At 44.4% G+C, this 23,835-nt stretch overlaps 1 protein-coding gene across 8 annotated transcripts in view; it reads right to left on the bottom strand.

The window, feature by feature from the left end:
- SLC26A2 (solute carrier family 26 member 2) overlaps positions 1–16,545 on the bottom strand; it is a 50,206-nt gene extending 33,661 nt beyond the window's left edge. For 3 of the 8 annotated variants that reach the window (XR_004001711.1, XR_004001712.1, XM_030573659.1), the window contains exons 1-2: positions 2,590–2,785; positions 1,128–1,261 (exon numbers count right to left, since the gene is read on the bottom strand). The gene's annotated coding sequence lies outside the window, so the exon portion shown is untranslated. Of the gene's footprint in view, positions 1–47; positions 136–1,127; positions 1,262–2,589; positions 2,977–8,456; positions 8,549–14,253; positions 14,309–16,456 lie in introns of those variants that run through there. The other 5 variants (XM_030573662.1, XM_030573658.1, XM_030573660.1 and 2 more) reach the window with 5 other exon arrangements.
- Positions 16,546–23,835: the final 7,290 nt, after the last annotated feature.

Genomic DNA, 23,835 nt, shown 5'->3' with positions numbered 1-23,835 from the left:
CCTCGCTAAGGCGCCCGCGCACCCCGCTCCCAGCAGGGGTCACTCACGCGGCCGCCCCACTCCCAGCGCCGGGGGATAAACTCAGATCCCGCCCGCGCCGAGCTCAGCTACAGCTCCGGAGGGGAGGGGGGGGCGGACCCGGCCGCAAGACCCGCCTCCTCCTGCCCGCCTGGCGTAGCGCTCTGAGGGAGGGGGGAAGACGGGGAGGAGCAGGGGGGAGGATAAGGGGGCGGAGCCAGGGCGGGGGGGGAGACGGAGGAGGAGGGGGCGGGGCAGGGCAGGAGGGAGAGGGAGAAGGGAGGGTAGGGAGCAGAGGAGGAGGAGAAAGAGAAGGGGGCGGAGCCAGGGCGGGGCAAGGCAGGAGGAAGAAGGCCGGGGGGGGGGGGCAGGGCGAGAGGGAGAAGGGAGGGGAGGGAGCAGAGGAGAAGGAGAAGGGGCGGAGCCAGGGCGGGGCAAGGCAGGAGGAAGAAGGTGGGGGGCAGGGCAGAGCAGAGCAGAGGGAGGAGAAAGAATCATTCTCTTTAGGGATCCCTCCCTGGCCAGAGGGGGCTGGGAGAGCAATTTCTCCCGGGAACAGCCAAAGCCCACATCCCTTCCTCCCCCATGACAAACAGGCAAGGAAGTGGCAGCTTGGGAGAAGGGATGGGACCACACAGTGCCACAGGCAGGGGTGCCAAGAGTGCTCATGATGAGAGCCCCCGTCACAATCCCAGCCCCAGGCCTGGCTTTCACCTCCTGGATTGACCTGAGTGACACTCCTCCTGTGCCACTTTGTCGCTCATAACAGAAGGAGTGGTGGGGAGGGGGAGAGATAGGCCTGTCCGTCTTTACACGAGGGAGTTCTGTCCTGTACATAACACTAAGGCCAGGGCTACAGCAGAAACATATTGTCAGCTTAGCCATACTGGTATAGCCATACCGGCAAACCCTCCTAGTGGAAACACATCTTATACCGGCAAAAGAGTGCTTCTGCAACCTGTTCCCCACACAAATAATCTGTGCCAGCAAAAGAACTTGTATGCTACTGTAACTGTTAGTATAGAAATGTTGTTTAAAAAAATCACACCCCTAAACTGGCAAAAATTTCTAGTGTAGACCAAGCCTAAGGGTTAGATACAAACCAATACCTCTTGCCAGCAAATTCAGTGTTTGGGCTAACGTTGATTCTTTAGTCCCAGCAGACACAAACCCTTTGGCACATGAGAGATGTGTTGTATTAGATTAGACCATTGCTGTCTTGCTTCCTGGTACGCTTTATGCCCTGTGTGTAGAAAAACTACATCATCACAAGGTCTTGTGAACAACATCACATCACTCTAACTATCTCCCTTGTCCCAAATGCAATATGGACAGGAAGAAACCTTGTTCACCTCGAAAAAGTAACAATTCATGGGATGCTAAAGTAGAAAAATACAGATTGTAATGGTAACTGACCCCAAATCTTGTTAAATGAGAGAACTTCTGCAGAATGGTTGGGACTCTGAGATCACATGCCTGTGTCTATATTACAAAGCACTACTGCAGCTATGCAACTGCTGTAGTGTAGACACTTGCTACATGGACAGAAGGGTTTTTTTCCATTGCTATAATAAATCCGCCTCATTAAGAGGCAGTAGCTGGGTCAACCGAAGAATTCTTCCATCAATCTAGCGCTTGGTTTAACTACATTTCTTAGAGGTGTGAGCAACATAGCTAGTTTGACATAAGTTTTAGGTATAGGACCAGGGCCGAGTGTATCAGAATTTATGACAAAATTCTGCCTCATGCAGATGGTTTCTTAACTGCCAACAGATATTGCAGAAGAATGACCAGTGGACCAGAATAAAAGAGGAACACAAGGGAATGGAGGATTACAAAGTGTTAGACCTGAATAAAAATATAGCAGACAAAACCAGGTATGTCAACCTGACCAAAATCAGGCTAACAGAGGTTTTTTGGTAATCCCTGAGTGGAAAATGCTGAAAAAAGCAGCATGTCTCACAAAGCGCTGGGATATAAGAGAGAGGCTGCATTCCTGGCATAGTACCAGATGCGCTGTGTTAGGAGCAGCTCCTTCAAAGAACTGATAAAAGCCCTAGCTTCCCAGCCTCCTTGTTTTCACTCCCTGGTTTTGTTCTTTGTTTGTTTTTAACTCCCCTACATTTCTAACTTTAGGCATGCATGTATAGTAAAGGTGTCTAGTTTCTAGTTGTTAGAAGAAGGGGGTGGGTTGCTCAAGTAAATAATTTATGATGCGACGGAACTGTCTATATAAGCCTATACTAAGATGTAAAGAGCAGGCTGGTTCTCTCTGGAGACGAGCTGCTCTCTATCGCGTGCCCTTGTCAATAAAGAGCTTTTGATCGGACCTTGCTTGTCTCTCTCGCGGTCAAACAACAAACTTTGCCGTCTGGGTTCAAGTCCCCAACATCTTTGGCGACTCCACCGGGACTTGTCTGACTCTCCGGCGTGGGATCAGACCCTAAGGCAATGCAGCGCGCATCCTCCAGTTTAGAGGAGCTTTGCCTGGTGATCTGATCCCTGCGTCGGCGATAAGGCGTGTTCTGTGAACCAGCTGAAGCTCGTAAAAATACAGCAACGTCCACCTACCTGTTGAGTAGGGTCCAGGTTGTCAGGGTTCGAGTCTCTGACAACTTAGGTCTGGGTTTAAGTCCCAGTCCAGAGTTTGTGCAGGATCCGGGTTGTCTGGGTTTGAGTTCCAGTCTGGGTTTGAGTCCCAGTCCAGATGTTCAAGTCCCTGGAGAGATAAGCGAGCGCTCGACGCGGGGAGGTGGGGTTCAAGTCCCTTCACCAAATGAGACAAGTTGGCAGTAAGTGCCCGGGAGACGCCCCGTTGTCTCTAATACTTAGAGATTGGAATGAAATTGATAGGACAACCGGTTTGGTTAATTCTAAAATGAGAAATTTGTGTTGGATCCAATGGCTGTCATTTACCTTTCATTTGTCCCCGACTAGAGACTGGCCGGAGGGTGGAACCTTTTCCACAGATAGGTGAACTCCTTAAGGGATAATTTGGTTGATCTTAGGCCAGGACAAATAGATTATTTATTTGTATGGTATAATTATAAACCCATGAGGGGACGGGTAGCTTCTAAAGCTGTTTGTATGGAGTTCTCTTGTAAAAAAAAATCCCCCACCATATGGCCCAGAGCCGCACCGGAAGGAGAACAATTTTGTTCCTGTTCTTCCCTGTCTGGTGAAGTGCGAGGATTCAAAAGCAGGCTAGGGACAGTTCAGGGACAGAGAAATATCAAGGGGAAGCTCAGAGTGATGTTCCCTCATCTTCAGAGAAATCAGGCAGCCTCACCCCCTCTGTGCAGCCTCCAGCCAGCCTTTTGCAAACTTGGCCAGGAACTGCTTCTCAAACACTCCCAATATTACAGCAGCCCTCATCCTCACCCTTGTAGACCTCTACTAGGTAACTTAACTCCATGAGGGAGAATGTTTCTGAGACACTCCTAATATTACAAGCCTCGTTGAGAACTTATCCGGTTCCACTGGTTGCTGGGGACATGAGATGGTTTTTACCCATACCCTGTTTGCAACTTCAGATTTGTTTAACTGGCAGTGCACTATGCCTCACTTATGAGACAATCCTGAGGCAGTGGAAAAAATGTTCTGCACAATCTTTTTCACTCATGTGCCCACTTGGGCAAATGTAAATCAGTTATTAGATACTCTCATAACAGAAGATAAAAGACAAAAAGTAAAAGAAAAATCGGTAGGTCATTTGAATGCACCTTGGCTAATTACTGACCCTAATTAAAATCCCAATAATCCAGCTCAAAAGACAAAGTTGGATGGATTTTTGAAAGCTGTTTTAAATGGTATTAGAGATGCAGGGGAGGCTACTCCAAATTTGAGCAAGGTGACTGCTTGTGTTCAGCGTCCACACAAGCACTTCTCTGACTTTTGTGCTCAACTGATTTGTAAAGTTAGAAAGCATGGTAATTTAAATCCTAAAACTAATCATGGAAAGGAGATGGTTAAAATGGTTTTCATGTCACAATGTGCAAAGGATATTGCAAAAAGATTTAAAGAGCATCCAGATGGTATGCAAAAGTTTGTCTAAAGTAGTTAGCATTGCTACTAGAATGTTTAATGGGAAAGAGAAGAAAAAAGAAAAAGACAAAAAAAAGGAAAGGCAAAAGGATATAAAGAAGCAAGTATCACTGTTGGCAGCAGCAATGACCGGGGGAAGGGAAAGAAGTCACAAATGGAACAGAGGTGGATGAAATAAATGAATAAAAGAAAAAGCAGTGGAAGGCAGAGGATGTAAAGAAGAAGTTAAAAGTAATGGGTGTCATTATTGTGGTGCAAAAGGACACTGGAAAAAAAAGTTGTTTGTGAATGGATCTGCATTTGTTCGTGAAGAAATCAGACACTCTGGATATGCAGTTACTGATAGGCAGACTGTATTAATAGGGGAAGCTCTTTCTCCCGGGGTGAGTGCCCAACCTGCAGAGTTAAAAGCCCTAACCACAGCCTGCCTTCATGCTAAAGGGAAAAGGTTTAATATTTATGCTGACTCTAAATATGTTTTTTGGGGTGTGTCATGCTACTGGAGCCATTTGAAAGGAGAGAGGATTCATTACTTCCTCAGGATCTCAGATTACTCATGGAAAAGAGATAGCTGAGTTATTGCAAGCTATTCAAGCCCCTAAAAAAATTGCAGTTATTCATTGCAGGGCTCATACCAAACAGACTGATGCTGTGTCAGTAGGAAATGGTTTTGCAGATAAAGCTGCTAAGGCAGCTGCACTACAAAATACACAATTAACTGTTGGTTCCCCTCTTTTGACTTGGCAACACCAAGCCCCGGATGGTAAAAAAAACAGTCTGGTAAAAGTGGGAAGCTAAGCCCAACTCGACAGGACTTTGGAAATGCGATGGTTGCTATGTGTTGCCTAAAAGTTATCAGAGTAAGGTGGTGCAACAGATTCACAATAATACACACTTGGGGGCAAACAAAATGGCCCAAATTATCCTAAAACAGTTTGTTTCTCCAGGACTTTATGCGGTAGCTAGGAGAACAGTAGAAAAATGTGCTTTGTGTCAGCAATGTAATCCAAAGGCTGTAAATAAACAAGCACCGCCTGGGGGGTGCAGATGAGCTCATAGGCCCAGGCAGCACATTCAAATTAATTTTACTGAATTACCCCCATCAGAAGAAAGCCACTCCAAATCAGTTTGCAAGGTGCTTCTTAATGAGATCATGCCAAGATTTGGCCCTCCTGAAAAATTAATTCTGACCAGGAAATGCATTTTACAGCAAAAATTTGCAAGAAACTTACTGGAGCAGTTGGGACAAAATGGGTTTTTCATGCTCCCTGGCATCCTCAGAGCTCAGGCCACGTGGAGCATATAAATAAAACTCTAAAGACCACCCTAATCAAGTTGTATAAAAAACTTAAGATAAAATGAACGAAAGTTTTTCCTTTGGCTTTGTATATTGTCCGGACTTCTCCGAATACTAGGACAAAGCTAGCACCCTTTAAAATACTTTTTGGATATGTACCACCTTCTTTTACTTCTCTGGTTTCAATACCTAATGACACTGATTTGACTTGTAAAACAAAAACTTATGTAAACGCTTTGCAGCAGCATTCAACTTCATTACAACAGTACTCAGCACAGTCTCAATCTTTACCATTGTGGGAAACTATTTATTCTATTTCGCCAGGTGACCCAATGTGAAGCAAAGCTTATTAAAAAACTCCACTTCAACTCCAGTGGCTAGAACCTTTCAAGACTATCCTGGTGAGCTCTACTGCTGTTTGGGTCAAGGAACTTCCCACTTAGATTCATCATACCAGGATCAAAAGAAGCAGCGCTCGAAAACCTAACCTGGTAAAGGGTTCCCCAGAAGCAGACAACGTCGAACTTCGAGGGAGCCATGCACGTTCACCCCACAGCAAACCGGGTGAGCCAGAAGCAGACGACCACCGTGCCCAGGACACATGGACTGCTACCCTTTTGGGCAACCTGAGGCTGAAGTTCAACAAGAAGTATACTGGTGCCCATTCTCCAAGGAATGGCAACGAATAGTTGCTTGGGGAATTGGTGAACTCATTTGTGTGTTGTTTGTTGTTTTTATTTGTGGTGGTTAAATTAACTAGGGAATATAAATATAATGTCTTTATTTACTTTGCTCATGAAATGAAAGCCCGTATGCCAGCACTGAATAATATTTCATGTTCTTCCCATGAACCCCATACCTCTTATATAAATATAACATGAACTCCTTCACAGAAGGACTCCTCAGGCTTGCAGAACCTAACCTGGGCAGATTTAGAAATCCAGATTAATAGATACCTTACGGTGTGAATGCGACCTAGTGAGTGGTGCTTCCTGGGCACAGGAAATGTGCCTGTAGGAATTAGCAATTGTGAAGCCTATTTTAATGGAACCCATTTTGGTGGTAGCCGTGGCCCTGATTGTACTCTTGTACAAGGGTTACCCCAGCCTGGAAAGTCCTGGTATAGTTTCCCTGCTAACTTTTGCAGCTTGTTTAATTGGTTGGTATTGAATAAACCTCATGTGTTTACCAAAATAGGTTGCTTTATAGCACCAAATTTATCACACACTGATTGCACCGCAGTGCTAAAGCATTCAAAAATAATTCGCATACACTGCATAAAAAGGCATTCTTTTAATTCTTTGGGTACTAAGTACTCTTGTGTGTCAGTGTATTAGTAATGCTACTAATAGTTTTCATGGTCTCTCTACCTGGACTGAATGGTATTACAAATTTCAGTATACTGCATTTGTTATATCTAATCCCTTGTTTGGAGTCTATTGGGTTTGTAAAGCAAAGGCTTATTTAAGCTTGCCTGTCTCCTGGAAGGGGTCATGCTATTTGGCCTGGTTAAAACCCCCTGTCCTATATCAAAATCACCTTCCTTCTGGACGTTTAAGAAATGTGCGAGGTGCCAGGGAAGATGTTAACAAGTCTCAACCCCTTACCTGGAAAGCACTTAATGATTGAACAGAAACCTGTGCAGCCCTTTTTTTACATGTGAAGGTGCTACTTACCGTACAGGGGAAGGTATAATAAAATTACAAAAAGTGTTAAAAACAATGGCTAATAACTCTGGTGAAACTCTCATTAATCTGGCCACCAAGCAAAAACAGCTTACGCAAATGGTTCTTCAAAATAAAATGGCTTTGAACATTTTGTTAGCCTCACAATAAGGGACAGGTGCCTTAATAGGACAAAAATGTTGTGTATATATTCCTAATGTTTATAACATTATATGGAAAAAAGCAAAACATCTTAAGAAAATTGCAAGGGATCATGAAGGAAAGCAACCCAGCTGGAACTCCTGGTGGAGTGATTTATTTAGCTGGTTGCCTGATGTAGGTGGATGGCTACATAATCTGCTTAAAAGTGCTGCTGTTATTATTTGTAAATTTTTGTTGCTTTATGTAATCATAAGGTGTGAATGCTGTGTGAAAGCTCAACTATGTAAAGAAGCCCCCAGGGTTAAAAGGCCCGGCAGGTAGTAAGCCCCTAATATATATAAATAAATATGTGTCCCAAGAGTCCCATTATGGTCCTCTAGGGACAAAGGGGGGATTGTTAGGCCTGAATAAAAATATAGCAGACAAAACCAGGTATGTCAACCTGACCAAAATCAGGCTAACAGAGGTTTTTGGGTAATCCCCGAGTGGAAAATGCTGAAAAAAGCAGCATGTCTCACAAAGTGCTGGGAAAAAGTGAGATAAGAAAGAGGCAGCATTCCTGGCATAGTACCAGATGTGCTGTGTTAGGAGCAGCTCCTTCGAAGAACTGATAAAAGCCCTAGCTTCCCAGCCTCCTTCTTTTCATTCCCTGGTTTTGTTCTTTGTTTTTAACTCCCCTACATTTCTAACTTTAGGCATGTATGTATAGTAAAGGTGTCTAGTTTCTAGTTGTTAGAAGAAGAGGGTGGGTTGCTCAAGTAAATAATTTATAATGCAACAGAACTGTCTATATAGGCTTATTCTAAAATGTAAAAAGCAGGCTGGTTCTCTCTGGAGACGAGCTGCTCTCTATTGATGCGTGCACTTGTCAATAAAGAGCTTTTAATCGAACCTTGCTGGTGTTGCCTGTCTCTCTCGCAAACAACAAACTTTGCTGTCTGGGTTCAAGTCCCCGACAAAAGGAAACAATTACTAGGTTTGCAGAAGAAGGAGTAGGCAAAAAACTGAAAACCAACGCTGCAGAGTAACACACTACTTCTTAGGTGAGACATGAGGCAGACAGAAAACTTCTCAGCTTCCAATAAACCAGCCATGGTATTCAAGAAAAATTGGCACATGGAGCTGATCACAATATTTCATAAGTCTGGGACAAATCCTGAAAACAAGTGAGTATCTGCAAAGCACTTGCATCCCTCACTGATATCAAAAAGAGATGAGAGTGCTCAGGATTTGGCCCACTGCAGAAGTAATAATAATACTTTCAGCTTTACCTTTCAAATATGATTACTTCCTAGCATGTCCTGGACTCCCACGAGGGCTGAAGAATTCTCATACAAAGAGTGATGCATTGGCACTAATCTTTCTGAAGAAAAAGACCAACTGATTAATTCAAGTTTGAGAACCAATTAAATCGTCCTAATCCTTTTAATTTACAAGATTAATCATTTGTTGCTAACAAACAGACAAAGGAATCTAAAATTTTCCCATATCTCTCACATTTAAAGATACTTCAGTAATTCCTTAAAGAGAAAATCTTGCACTAGGATACCACAAATATTCACGGAAATGTCAAATGCCTTTTGAAATCTTACAAAGCTATTTGCCTCAGTGTCATTGAAGTATGTTTTCTCCTTGTCCCTCATAACCATGAACCAGAGATAGGCATGGCATAATTCAATGTTTTTTTTTTATAATTTTGATAGGTAATATCGATGTTAGTTTTGAAGCATTCTTTTTATTTTTAACACTTTAAATGTTCACAGTTGCACAAAATTATAGACGGGGGTGGGGTCCAACAATAATTATTTAATAATGGTAGACACTGAAATTAAAAAGTTAAAATTTTATAACTGCTAACACAAACTATCAACATCACATATAAAAACTAAATATTTTTAAATCAAACTGATAAGTTCTCAAGCAGCATTTTTCTTACTTTGCCTGTCTATAAATTTTCTATTATTATAAGATGGAAATATTTTTTCATCAGTTTGTGTGAAATGGACATTTACCAACAAAAATCAAATCCTTCCAAGCCAAAACACAGCGAAACTTTGATATTTTACACATTCAAAAACACTAGTATTCTAGTATTCTGTGTTTCTTGCTTTGGAATGTTTGGGTTGAATCCAGCCCCACTTACCTGGGTTTTCATGGAAAAGCAGGAATGCAGTCCCTGAAACTGAATGTTGCCTAATATTTGTTTTTCAGATGCAGCCTTGAACTGCCAAAGATCAGTTGCATTCAATGTGCAAGAATAAGGAAGGTGCCAACAATTCTAGGTCTACTGACTCCCCATCCATGTCTTGTCTTGTGATATTATGCAAGGGCTGAAAGATCTACTTTTGCTTAACTGTATAATTTAAAATGACACATTTAATATTATCCTTTCCTAAGGCTCTAAACATGCACAATGGTAATTGATAGTTGTGTCACAGTGGCAGAGAAAAAGGTGTCTGACCAGTTTTTTCACTCTTGACCAAAAATAAATACAGATGAAATGTGCTGATTATTTCTTTGAGTGGTAGATGTTTAATGTACTGCCTTGATTGTTTATGGTACCATGCTGATAAGGTCTCAGCTGGAGTACTGTGTCCAGTTCTGGGTGCCACATTTCAGGAAAGATGTAGACCAGGGTTCGGAAACCTTTGGCACGTGACCTGTCAAGGAATTCCACTGGCGGGCTGGGATGGTTTGTTTACCTGCAGCATCTGCAGGTTCGGCTGATCGCAGCTCCCACTGGCCACTGTTTGCCGTTCCAGGCCAATAGGGGCTGTGGGAAGCGGTGGCCAGCACATCCCTCGCCCTGCTCCACTTCCCACAGCCCCTATTGGCCTGGAATGGTGAACCGCTGCCAGTGGGAGCTGCGATCGGCCAAACCTGCAGATGCTGCAGGTAAGCAAACTGTCCCGGCCTGCCGGTGGGTTTCCCTGACAGGCCACGTGCCAAAGGTTGCCAATCCCTGATTTGGACAATTTGGAGAAAGTCTAGAGAAGAGCAACAAAAATGATTAAAGGTCTAGAAAACATGACCTATGAGGAAAAATTGAAAAAATTGGGTTTGTTTAGTCTGGAGAAAAGAAGACAAGACTGAGTTTTCAAGTACATAAAAGGTTGTTACAAGCAAGAGGGTGAAAAATTGTTCTCATTAACCTCTGAAGATAGGACAAGCAGCAAGGGAGTAAATGTAGAAAGGGCGGTTTAGGTTGGACATTAGGGAAAACTTCCTATCAGGGTAGTTAAGCATTGGAATAAATTGCCTGGGGACGTTTTGGAATCCCCGTCACTGAGAGTTTTTAAGACCAGGCTAGAAAATAGTGTCAGGAATGAACTAGTTCAGGGGTCAGCAACCTTTCAGAAATGGTGTGCCGAGTCTTCATTTATTCACTCTAATTTAAGGTTTCACGTGCCAGTCATACATTTTGACGTTTTTAGTAGGTCTCTTTCTATAAGTCTATAATATGTAATTAAACTATCGTTGTATGTGAAATAAATAAGGGTTTTTAAATGTTTAAGAAGCTTCATGTAAAATTAAATTAAAGTTCAGAGCCCCTGGACCGGTGACCAGGACCCAAGCAGTGTGAGTGGTACTGAAAATCAGCTCATGTGCTGCTTTTGGCACCCGTGCCATAGGTTGCCTACTCCTGCACTAGTTATTACTTAGTCCTGCTTCGAGTGAAGGAGACTGGATTAGATGATCTATTGAGATTCCTTTCAGCCCTACACTTCTATGATTAGGTAATAAAGGGCAGTTCATTGAAGAGCCCTCTAAACACAGCTTTCACATGAAAAGGTGAGAGCCAAAGTCCACTTGCAATGGAGGAAAGCCAAGCACTGAGTTAGTGGCTGTCATTACATTAAACCAATGCTTAATTGTGTTGAAAGAGGTGCTGGGGCTCAAGCAATTAGATGCTGGGGGCTCAAGCAATTTTTTTACTTTCATAACTGACACGGCAGGCCCAGAGGTGCCAAGGCTATGAATTACCAAGCCTAGAGGTGCTGGGGCTCGGGCTCGGCCTTGGGAAAGCCTGGCACAAATGAAGCACTGTACTAGACCTTAATGCTGAAAAAGCCAATAAAAGGGATAATGAACTGGAAAATGAGGGGATTAAAATAGATTTGGGGAAATGCTACCTATTGGAAATACAGCTATGGGAAATGATGTGGCTATAGAGACTAGAAATGATGCCAGAAAGACCTGCTACAATGAGTTGGACACACCTGTTTTGTACACGTACTAATGCAATGTTATGGCTGAGCCCTTAAATTCACAAAAATCAGGAAAACACCTGCCATGACTATCATTTGGCCACGTTGCAATAAGAATGAATAATCAACCCTGCGTATAGTAATACAAACTCTTACATCAGATCTATAGGGGAAAACTAGCTTTGAATTTCCAGACTTCAGTGCATTTAAAAGCTGTAATGTTGCATTTTTTCATTCTCATTTAATGGCATCAGCAGCAGCAGCACCTATTGCTGGTTCCTCCTGGAGACTAATCCTGCTGGTGCTTTTCATATGGGTTTTAACTGAGCATGAAATGTATGAGAACTCCAAGACTAGAGCTGTGAGAACAACTGATTTTTTGATTTGGCAGCAGGTCTGAAAATTTAGAAAAAAAGTTCATTTTAGATCAACGCCAAACAATTTATTTTGAATACTCAGCAAATCAAAATATTAAAAAATGTTTTCAGTTCCATGAAATGTTATGTTTTGTTTTGCTTTGAATTTTTAAATTTTTAAATAAAACTGAAGGAAATTTCAAACCAATTCATTTGAAATTGAAAAATCACAATATTTCATTTCTAAGAGGAAAAAATGAAACATTTCAGTTATTTCAGAACTTTTGGGTTTTTTTTTAGTTAGGGTTTTTTTTTTCAACTGAAACAGTTTGGCAAAACTAACTTAAATTCACAAAATGGTGTGTTGGTCGACCCATAATCTAAATTTTTCATCAAAAAAAGTTTCAACCAAAACATTTTGCCCAGCTCTGTCCAATACTGTTTGGTCAATTCCAGTAAAGAGTGGCAGCTATTATAAAAGCACCAAGAGACAGATCTTTATGGAGTGACTCTACAAAACACAAATGAGAAACAACAAAGCAAAGAAACAATTTCTACAGCATTTTCACCTTCTCCCTAGAGAGGTTACCCATAGAGGAATTTGGCCTATCAACTGAATTGTGTCAGCTAAAGAGGAATACAGAAATAATACTTGCTGGAATTGCAAAGCAAACGAACAAACAAAAAATTCTCAAGATTGAATGTTTTTAATTCTGGTTGTTTTTTCTTCCTGCTGTACAGTGTTTTTATATTTGGTAAAAATCACAATGTAAATATTTAAAGATTAGGCAATTAGCCTCCATCTGTTTTTCCTTCAGCAGCTTCGTATGGTATCAGGTTCTATAGTTAATGTACGTGTGTGTTAACAGGACTTTTGTCCCAGGGAAGATCTGGTTACTTTTCTTACATTTTAGTGTTATGTAGCTGTAATCTTCAGTATTTGGTCTAGGGTATGTTGATGTGTAACCCACACACCTCCTCGGTGTAGTGTTCTGTCCCATCCAGACCAGGCATTGAGACCACTTAAAGAGAGAGATAAAATGAGTCTGCTCTACAGCCTTAGCTAGCAGCCAGCTGGCCTTTAGCTCATGCGGTAGAGGATCATGTATTAAGCTGCAGAGGTCTCCGATTTAATCCTGCCTGATAATCAGGGGTGGCTCCAGTCCCCAGCCCGCCAAGTGCGAGCTTGGGGCAGCATGCCGCGGGGGGGCGCTCTGCCGGTCGCTGGGAGGGCGGCAGGCGGCTCCGATGGACCTCCCACAGGCGTGCCTGCATAGGGTCCGCTGGTCCCGTGGCTCCGATGGACCTCCCACAGGCGTGCCTGCGGGAGGTCCACCAAAGTCGTGGGACCTGCGGACTGTGGGACCAGCGGACCCTCCGCAGGCATGCCTGCGGGAGGTCCACTGGAGCTGCCTGCCGCCCTCCCAGCGACCGGCAGAGCACCCCCCGTGGCATGCCGCCGTGCTTGGGGCGGCGAAATGTCTAGAGCCGCCCTTGCTGATAATGACCAGGGTCTGTGGTTGTTACAGATGCACAGTGTAGTAAGATGAGGCCCTGAAACATAAACCCTTATCAGAGGCCTGGTATGAGGCCTAAGGCCTGAACTAAAGTAAAGGTCAAGCCTTTGCTAACATAAAGCAAAGTTAAGCTGTGAGCCAGAGGCAGGCCCTGCTCACAGAAGCTGCAAGAAAAGGGCTGATGTTGCAAAAAGATACATACCTAAAAGGTACTGGACATTAGAGATATCAGAATACTCCAATACTTGCACATTCCACACACATAACAAGGAACAAGCTGACCCATCCTAAAGACAGGGGCAAAAGGGTAATATGATGGACAGAGTTGTTTTGTTCGAACCAACATGTACAAGGTGAGAGGCGGCACCTTGCACCCAGTGGCATAGCCAGGTGGAGGGAACAGGGGGAGCAGTAAAAAAAAAAAGGCGTCACCCATTGCAGCACTTTTACTCACCCAGCAGCACTCCAGGTCTTCGGCGGCGGGCTCTTCACTTGCTCCGGGTGTCTTTGGCGGCACTGAGGGTCCTGCTGCCATAATGCTGCCGAAGACCCGGAGCAAGTGAAGGTGCCGCCACTGAAGACCCAGAGCACCGCCAGTTGAGTAAAATAAAAGCCCCGCAGCGGGTGGCACCTTTTTTTTTTTTATCGCTCCTTCGGGTGAGTACAAAGGCGCCAGGAAATTGACAAGGCACCACTTGTGCTCAGTGGGGGAATGGCTGCTCCCCCAACTGTCCCCGCTCAGCTATGCTACTGGTTGCACCTCAATACGTCAGGAGTGATGTGTAACTTGTTGGTACCTGTGTATAGGAATACATCCCTGGGGCGGTATCTCTGTTCAGCCTAGCGGGCAGTGGAGTGTCCCACCACTGACTGGGCTATGTCCATTTTCCAGGAGCACATATGTACTAACAGAACTTTAGACATCTGATCCAGGGAGCTAAAGACTGTGTTTCGTTTGATAATAAACCTGGATGGGTGCCTTCGTACCTTATCGGAGTCTGTGGTCTTTGGGAGTTCTCTCGAGGTCTGCTGTGTCATCTGTCTGCAGCACACAGAGGGAACACATGCACGCAGCCAACTATTATCAACACTGAACAGCACAGAGCACCACACCAGTGGTGTCTAATAACACACAGGTCCTTTCTCTCTCTCCCCCCTGCTCTTCTCCTATAATATTGTTTGTGCCCTGTTTTAGGAACAGTTACTGATATTAAATAGCACCCGTCATGCCCAAGTTATTGGAGCTTATTGTATTTACACCATGGTGGGATTTTGGGGAGGCAAAAGTGGGAAAGGAAAACCCCCATTTAACAGCATGCATTAATTGCCTCTTAAATATGAGCTAGGCCATACCAAAATATTCCTAAAGGACAGAGCTTCAAGGCTATTAGTAGTGTACTTGGTTTCATCCAGTGACCCCCATGACAATCATCACCTTTTACAAGATCACCTTTGTGTGGCATTCAAAATGCCTATTTCCCATCTGTTTTGCCAACCCTGGGTATGGTGGGTGTTTCAGGTGGTCCAGAGGTTCATTTTGGATGCCTATTCAAAGCTAATGTGTCGGAACTTCTTGGCTCTGGATCTTGGCTCTTTCTGATGTGAGCTCCTGGTTTTGGCTGGGGCCCAGATACTTTGGGAATAGCCTTTCTTGTAGTATTTTGGTATTTCCATTTGCAGTAACTGCAACTGCAGAAAGTGAAGAGGTACATATGCATTTTAAAACAGAATGAAAATATTGTTTGAACCCACAGGAAAACTGCAGGCTTCAGCTCTATTCAGTTTTAATTGTGGGTGAAGGTTCAGTTTGTTTTATCAGAAGCAGCTTCCTCACCCTAGATACCAAGAGGGTGGAGCACAATTATATCCTATGATATCCTTCCAGTAAAATGAGGGAAGACATTTCAAAAGGTTGAAGTTCCAATTTGTGTCAGTCACCCATCTCAGGAAGTAAATCAGCCAATGCTACAGGCATCAGTTGATATGTAGGGCTGGAGGCTAGAATTGCATGCACAAGCATGGCTTGCTGTTCATTGAATCAGGTACACAGGATGTGTTTATAGCAGGTGCAACCAAGCATGCTCATCTATGCTAACTGGTTTGGGTTTTTTCACTCAAAAAATAGAGGGGAGGGGAAGAAGGATGTGGGAGGTGACAAATGATGGTTCATTAATAGGATTGTCGAAGAGAATTTTGTGCTAATGTAATGCTGACAGACCCTGGTTGTCGGATTGAACTGGGGACCTCTGGAGCTTAGCGCATGAGCTAAAAGCCAGCTGGCTGTTAGCTGACCGTAGAGCAGACTCAGTTAATTCTCTCTAAGTCAGGGGTCCCCAACACGGCACCCGCAGGCGCCGTGGCAGCCCCGTACTGGCCGGTGGACGAGCATCCACCGAAATGCCACGGAAAAGCTGTGTCATCCAGAGGCGTCGTCGCCGAAATGCTGCCGATTTTTTGCGATATGTCAGCGGCGATGCCTCTGGATGACTATGCTTGTTGGCATTTCGGCGGTGACGCCTATGATGTTGCTGCTTGTCGGCGGAATTTCGGTGGATGCTCCTCCGCCGCCATGGTCTGTGGTTTGTCATCTGGTGCCCACCAGACAAAAAAGGTTGGGGACCATTGCTCTAAGTGGTCTTGGTGCCACTAGATGGGACAGAACACCACACCCAGGAGGTGTGTGGGTTACTCTGAGCTGCTCCCGTGCTGTTTGGGCTATTTAAGGCAAAGGAAAAACTCATCTAAGAGCAGTTCAGTTTTGCAAAGAGTCTGTCTTGTAGCAGGGATGTCTCTGATCACATCTAGCTGCTAAATGCCTCTGTGGTTTTGGACTAGAAGAGGACCCACCCAGGGATCCGGTGGCCATATCCTGAAACATACAGCGGCGGTTCCAGTCTGTGCTTTAGATAAATGGCTCTTTGGATCTGAGTCAGGGGATCTGAGAAGTCAAAGCCAGAGGGGCCAGTGTTTGACTCTGAAACGAGCATCCTCTGCCACCGTTCAGGACCAGGCAGACTGAGCCCCTCCTCCGTGTTAGATGCTATCCCCAGGAACACTACCACTCCTTCTTTCCCCTGTAAGCTACAGCTGCCATCGCCGTGCAGGCTTTTATTGAGACTTGGGGACAGTTTGTCAGTATCAGGAGCTTCAGAGTTGCACACACGGCCCAGATTCGGACCCCTTTGCTCACCGTTTGCTCCTTGGGGGCTTAGACGGTCTTTAAACGGAGCCAGAGGCACGTAGCTGTGCTGCCCCTGGAGCAGGTCAGGGAGGGAGCCGGGATCCTCCTCTAGTTCCGCCTTGCTCCGTGGGAAAGCAGTCGGCTCCTGCTCCACTCTGTCCTTCCCCTTTAGCGCCGGCTCAGCTGGTCTGGCGGGTGCGGCGGTAACTCGGGAACCGGGGAGCCGCCCACCTGCACAGGCATGGCGGCCGCAGCGCTGCGGAGGCTGCTCTCCCAGGTGTGACCTGTGAGGTGCGCGGGGGAAAGGGGTCACTTTGCGCCCCGTTACTTCGCTGCCCAGGAATGTAAACGCAAACAGGGTCTGTTCCCTGGCTTCTTAAAAGCATCTTATTTATGCCTTTAAGTGTAACTGCAGCCACACCTCACTCTTGATGCAACCCCTGGTGGAAACAGCAAAATTGTCTTCTCCTCCTTCCACCCTACTAGAGATGTCAATCAAAGATGTGAAAAACAGCAAACAGAAAGGAAGTGGATGGAGGGAAGAGGGCATGACAATGAACACTGCCCCAGTAACTCAAAGCCATGGAATATCAACATTAAATAACACTGAGCATGCAGCAGGAATGCATCGCTCACACATCAGTTCCTATCAGGCCTCACAGACAGACAGCTCAGTCTACAGATCTATATCCAAAATGGTTAGATTCTGAGTGTACAGGATGGTGCACTATGGGATCCTAGAGTCAACAGCTACTCGGGTATTAAAATTCTCATAGGATTGAATTCTTCTTAAATAATCACTGGGCTCAGGTATATTTCCTCATATCGTCTTCATCCTTTCCCTCCTCCCCCAAGGCATAAGCAGGGGGCATTAAAAATAGGAGTAGTATCAAACTCATATTTTCTCATTCTATAACAGACAAAATGTGACCTGGAAATAAAACTGCAGTGTCAGCTTAGTATCCACAGAGAAATCCGCCTTCCTAGATATTAATTTTCACCTACATGCCTCTTTCACCTTAGGCAGTATTGGGACATCTATGTATCTAGCTCACTTGCTATACAGCAGGAATGACAAAATCCTTATCTCCCTCAATCACAGCTAATTTAGCCAACAATGTGGGCACCCCACCTCCCCCTGTCCCCTCCCCACACACACAGAGTTTGGCAACATATTGCATCCCCAAAAATTCTACTAGAATACGGAAGATTGTACCAATGTGGAGAAATGTTCAGCTTTTCTTCTAAATTATAGTCTAGCAAAGATGGGAAGGTCCCACCTAGGTAATTATCCTCTCAATTTTGCTCATTATAGCCCAATAATTTCAGGTTTCAGTTCTTTGCAATGCTGTCAAGTGTTTTAGTTGTGCAATGGGATGCTGTATTGTCTTTGGTCATACTGCAGAGAGGGCTTTAGAACTGTTAAGTGAGGGCTATAGATGTCTCCATCATAGCAGGGACATCTATACCCCCCTGTTTAAAGTGTGAATATACCTTCTATTGCTTCCACCTACTCCTTTCAAATGGCTAAAGGAGGCACATAAGAATCAGACTGCCACCTATTTGAGTGGTGTCAGAAGAAATCTTCTCTAAGCCTGTTTCAGAAGTTTCTACCAGTGGTTCAGAGATGTGGGGAACTGTGGAGGAGCCAAATGCCATTGCATGTTGGCAATAAAGGGAGAGGTAAATTCTCTAAATTTCTCATCCCAAACCCTCTCATTTTAGGAAGAAAAGTTTGGTGCCACTTCTCTGGCAGTGGCACCAACAGATGTTAAGAAAAGAAGCTGCCAAACACAGGGCCTACCCCTGCAACGTGCAGATCAGGGCCAAATCCCTGTGAATGCAGAAGAATAAAGCTCAGCACCTTGCTGTCTTGGGCTCAGAGTCCCTTGCAAGGGAGCTTTCAGTGAAACCAAACCTTAGGCAACAGACAGGTTGAGCATTTTCACAGCACAGGGCAATGCTCTGTGGTGCAACAATACATCTTCCCCAAGTGGCCACATAGCTGCCCACCCCTTCCCAGGGCCCAGAATTAGCACAGCCATTTATGATGCTGGGGATGTTCCACTGCTGGAGAAAGAAGAAAATAGATCCTCATTTTCCTACGATGTCCTCCTGCCGCTGGAGGTGAAGGAAATGTGTTGTGAATTACCAAGTGCTGTCCCCATAGAAAGTGACAAATTAGCTCTTCAGTGGAGTATGCAGAGATGCTGATTAATGGTAAAGATTTGCCCTCACTCCACCTAGAACAACACTGGTGGCATTTAAAGTAGTGCTCTGAGAAAACACCTTCCCATCTGAACTGGTTTGCAATAAGTTGCTGCCTGCAACTGCAGCACCAGGTTGCATCTGCTGGCCATAGCTTCTTTGCTTTGGGTGAAAACAACAAGCTATTTTACAATCAGAAAACACGCTGGGTAATAAAAGTGAACAAGGCCAGGCTGGTTTCTTTCGTGTCTTTTGAGCGATTGAAAGCAGCTGTTATGCATATCCTGCTGGCTTGGACCCAAAGTTAGCATGGTGATAGGGAGAGCAGGTAGATCACCTTGAACGACTGCTGAACTCCCAAGCCTGGCCACAAACTTTGTGTTACACTGAAGACTGATATGTGCAGCAGAGCAAAGGCTGGGGATCTATCAGACTTTGGCTTGTCCATTTATGCTGAGAAGGGAGAAATCTGAGACTGTTCTGTTGAGGTTACTGGTTAGAATCCTCGCTCTAGGTGCATATTGATTACTGCAGGTGATAAAAGAGAATTGAACCATCTCTCCATTCCAAAGACACTCCCAATATAGAGTGTTTAAAACTCCCACTAAAAGAGAACCAGAACTCCAGACCTTCACAGGTAACATTAGAAAATGAAAGTGCATCTGTTGTAGGCTCCCTATGCTGTGTGACATGGACCCTGATATTGTGACAGGGATGTGCTTCCTTTCTGGTTACAATTCTCCAACTGATCATCCCCGGGAGGAAGGAAATCAAAGCAATGGGACCAATGAAAAGAAAAGCTCTTGGCTTTGCACAGACAGTAATGCTATGTCTGTTATAGCAGCTCACCAAGTAGACCAGCTGCATTTACTGGTTTCTTTCCCCTGGGCCTTCTGCAATGCAGAGTGAGTTTTATTTCTAATGTGCCCAACTGCATTTTCTTTATCCTAAAGGATTTTATTATACATAGTTCATACACTATGAGCTTGCTGGGCAGATCATGTCTGTTCTGCTGGGAGTTTGCCACTCAGTTTTTCTCTTTGTTGCTTATTTTGTTTGTTTGAAGATGGCTTTTGTGGACCTTTGGGGGTGCAGCTGAGGCTGGATCCTTGGTATCAGGCTAGGAGTAGACTAATTTAGGTCATCAAACTGAACATTAAACCTCACTACAGTTATTCCCCCCAACCACACAGTGGAGAAGAGTGCATTGACCCTGGGATGGGAGAGGCCCAGGAATGGCTGGCGCTGAGAAGGTGGGCTGAGGTGGTCTTAAATTGCATTTGAGTGACCCCTTCTGGCCAATTTTTGCAGAGACTGAGCAGAGTTTTGGAAGGGACAAACCCAGCCTTTTTTAGGCAGAGAGAGAGATCCCATAGGACCTCCCTTTTCCCTTCCACTAAAAGAAAATGTGTGATGACATGACCTATAGTCAGAGAATGAGTCAGGGGTCTCACTTCTGCTCTCAGTGGCCAAGCCTCCACATCACAGAATCCACCATCACACTGATACAAATTGTTTCCTCTCAGTAGAGACGCTAAGGACTGAATAGGCCGGAGATACATCTCCCTTTGAGGTGATTTTTCAAGGTCAAGTCTGAGTCCTGTTGGGCTAGTGTATGAGCTTGCTGTGCAGCTGCTGCTCTGTACCTGTTCCTAAGAATGCCAGTTCTGCACCTTTCCCCAGCATTAAATTATCTGTTTTTAAAAATTAAAAAACAAGAGACAAATAAGAGGAAGTAAGGGTGTGCTAAGGTTTTATGAATTTGCACCTTGGCAAAATCTGATTGAGCTACATGCTCTGAAAGAAATCGTTGCACTTTCCAGGGCTGCATTTGAGGCCATTTGTCCATTTTCTAGCATTTGCAGTGATCGTTTTAATTTATTTAGGTCCTGCCTATTGCCACACAAGCACAAGGAGGATTATTACAAATGGGCAGGAGAGGGCAATAAACACACAGAGAAGCATGTGAAGAAAGGCAGTAGGTGTGGCTGAGCATAGGACAGGGAGTCAGGAACCACAGAGTTCTCATCAGCTACTCCCTCTGTGACCACAGGCAAACGCTTAACCTGCCTGCTCTGTAAAGTTGGGATAATCCCTATCATTGCCTATCCTGATGACCAATATCGTCTCATTGTTTCCTTTTAATCCCCAGCCTGCCTGTCTGTCTGCCTCCATCTATCGTCTAATACTTAACTGTAAGCCCCTTGTAGCAGAAACTGTGTTCTTGTTCTGACTAGGGACCCTAAACACTACAATAGTACAAGTAATGAATAATGTTTGCCTCGCAGGGATGTTATGAGGTTTATTTGTCTTTTGTAAAAATACTGCTAATGATCATACTTAACACTGAGATTGCATTTTCCATGGTGCAAGGGGCAGTACAAATATTGACCAGTTAATCGTCACAACCCTGAGGGAGGTAGGACAGTATCCCTGCCCTCCATTTATAGATGGGGAAACTACTGCATGAACGGTGGGGGCTTTCCAGACTTTGAGTTTTATAATCTCAGTTTAATTAAGGAAATTGCTTTAGTGATTCAGAGATGCAGGGTGGCTGGAAAATCTGTGGCTTTCAGCTCAACTGCTCGATACATTTCATGTCAGAGCGGTTACAAAACAAAGTTGACTTCATGAAGAGGGTGTGAAAAATGATTGGAATATCTCTTTATAGCTCGCTTTTTACCTTTTTGAGCATGTTCGGTAAGGCATTATTCAGTTAATACGCTTTCTGTATGGTAGTTTAGTCTTTAAACCCTAATTTAATGAGAATGGCACCAGGTTAACCTAAAGGCTGCAAACATCAACCCTAGAAACTCAATTCTGAACAACGTTCCGTTGACAATCCTGGGGGACATTTCTTCACAGTCTTGTTTTGGAGATATTGTTTTCATCATTTTCTTTTGTTTTCCAACATTTCACTTGGCAGGTTTTGAGAAGAAGCAATGCCCAGTTGTGAGCCTGCTTGTTGACTCTGCGCCATTAGTGGGTAGCGAACTCTCAACTTTCCAATGAACATGGCCCATTCAGTCCAGACCAGAATGTGAACAGAGCTGACAGTGTCTGTGAATTCACCTGTGGAAGCAGGGCAGGGATGCATGAGGAAAGAGCACAGCAGGGTTCAAAATATCAAGGCAGAAAATGTCTTGTCTCTTGATCGTGAGTGGTTGGGCCTGTCATATCTCATGGAAGTTGTAGACCGAATTAAGCCAGTTCTTTGGTGTCCCAAATAGTTAAATAATTATCTACATTTAAAAATGATTAGAAGATTGAGATAATTAATTAGTGTCCTAAAACAATTAAAATGTAACAAATGGTAAACTAATTATGAGCTGTCTCTCCGCCTATGTGTTCATTTCATTTCTAGCACCACTAACTCTGCATTAAGTGCCATAAAAAAAAAAGGAACCACATCAATTCTGTGTCCAAAGGCAAACTTTCCCACCTGACTTCCTCAACACCTCAGTCATTCTGTAATAGCATTACTGAGACTAGAACTGCACAAAGAGGTGGGTCTTTATTGCATATTGGGGAGGGAGTGCCACAGGCCAGAAGAACATGACTGAGAATATTATGCCCCCAGCCTCTGTGAACGTCACTATGGAGGACAGCCCAACTGATTGTGGCAGCCATGGTATGTCATGCAGTGAAAGGTGGTGAGCCAAAATCGCTTGAGCCTATCCATTAATGGCCTTGAAAAATCAAGAACAAAACTTTGAATTGGCTTCAGGCTGGATAGGGAGCACAGAGTGTACAGCAACCCACGTGATGTTCTTTCTCTGGCTCATTCCACTTTGGCAGCAGACAGCAACATGCTGGGCTAGTTCATTTCAGTGCAACCTTCACAGGTACTCCCAGGTAGCATGCCAGGCACTAGCCTAGTCAAGAAGCCATGGAGGCCAGGGTCTGATCTGAGGCCATGAAGCACCTTATGGCTTCGTTTGATCGTATTGTAACATGCTTGTGCCACCTGCTTTGTAAGATAATGATTCACCTTGCAGCACTCTATAGGCATCTCCGCCGGCAAGCACACGTCTTAATCTGTTCCTTCATTAGCCCTGCTCAAGAGTCCTGATTGGTCACATGATTATTTGGTAATGTCTCTCGATATGTGGCCTATTTCTGGAACTCAGATAAACTCTTGAGCCATTTCAGTCAAAATGAACACAAATGTAACTAATAAAGCTAGGAATCAATTTAATCAAAATAGGCCTTAACTGGCATTTAGATGGGGCATAGGTCTTCTTCTGCACTGGGATGAATTTCCTACAAGATCAAGAGTGTCCAACCTGTAGCCTGGGGAATCTTTGGGGCTCTGAACTGTGGTCCTCAAAGGTGATGATGTGGGAAGAAATTGTGTATTTGGTTATGAATTGAAACCATGTCCCTGAGCTGTGCAGTTCGGCTTTTACACCAGTGAGTCTGAATCAGCCCCACAACTACAGGGAAGAGGAAAGGGTTGTTGCCTCTCTAGCTGTCCCATCACCTCTCCCGTGCCCCTATTTCAGGAGCAGCTCCAGCGAGAGCCAGGAGTGCTCTGAGCAGCTGCTATTCCTTCCCTGCTGGCTGCTCCATACGAGCAGAGGAGCAGGCCTAAAGACTATTTTACAAACCTGAGCTGGGAGATTTGTGTTTGTTCATTTTTCTCCCTTCTTTTTTCATAATTGTAAGATCTGAAATTAAACAAATAAAGCTGAGTGGGCTAGTGGTAAAAAATAGATTTACTTTTCCTTCTACAGCTGATGCTGACCTGACTTTTGGAAGTAAGGAACAAGAGCCAGGACTCACCATCTCAAACCACCGGACAACAGTTACTAGGAAGAGGTACAGTTTGGGCAAATTGAAGGGGATTCTCAGTTCACATTTTCTCTTCCAGCCAGCATTACTGGGATGTGGACACTAAACATGGACTTAATAGGGGTCTTGGAATAATTTTATGCTTTGTTCTGATGTCTATAAGAAACTCATATGGCTCCTACCTGGAACTAAATGGGCTCTGTCTAGACATTCTTACAAATAATGCAGCAGTTACTTGTACTGAAATGCGGAATGCTCCTCAGGAATCAAGGTGGGGCAGGATTGTGAAAGAAATCCAGCAGCATTTTAGCATGTCAAACCAGAAGAGAACCTCTGGTAGAGCAGGTCTTTTTGATACATTCCCCTTATTTGCTGCTGGCTCTTTG

Source organism: Gopherus evgoodei, chromosome 8 (genome assembly GCF_007399415.2).
Source record: "Gopherus evgoodei ecotype Sinaloan lineage chromosome 8, rGopEvg1_v1.p, whole genome shotgun sequence".
NCBI lineage: Eukaryota > Metazoa > Chordata > Testudines > Testudinidae > Gopherus > Gopherus evgoodei.
The sequence above is the reverse complement of the archived record's forward strand: the minus strand, read 5'-3'. Positions and strand labels throughout refer to the sequence as shown.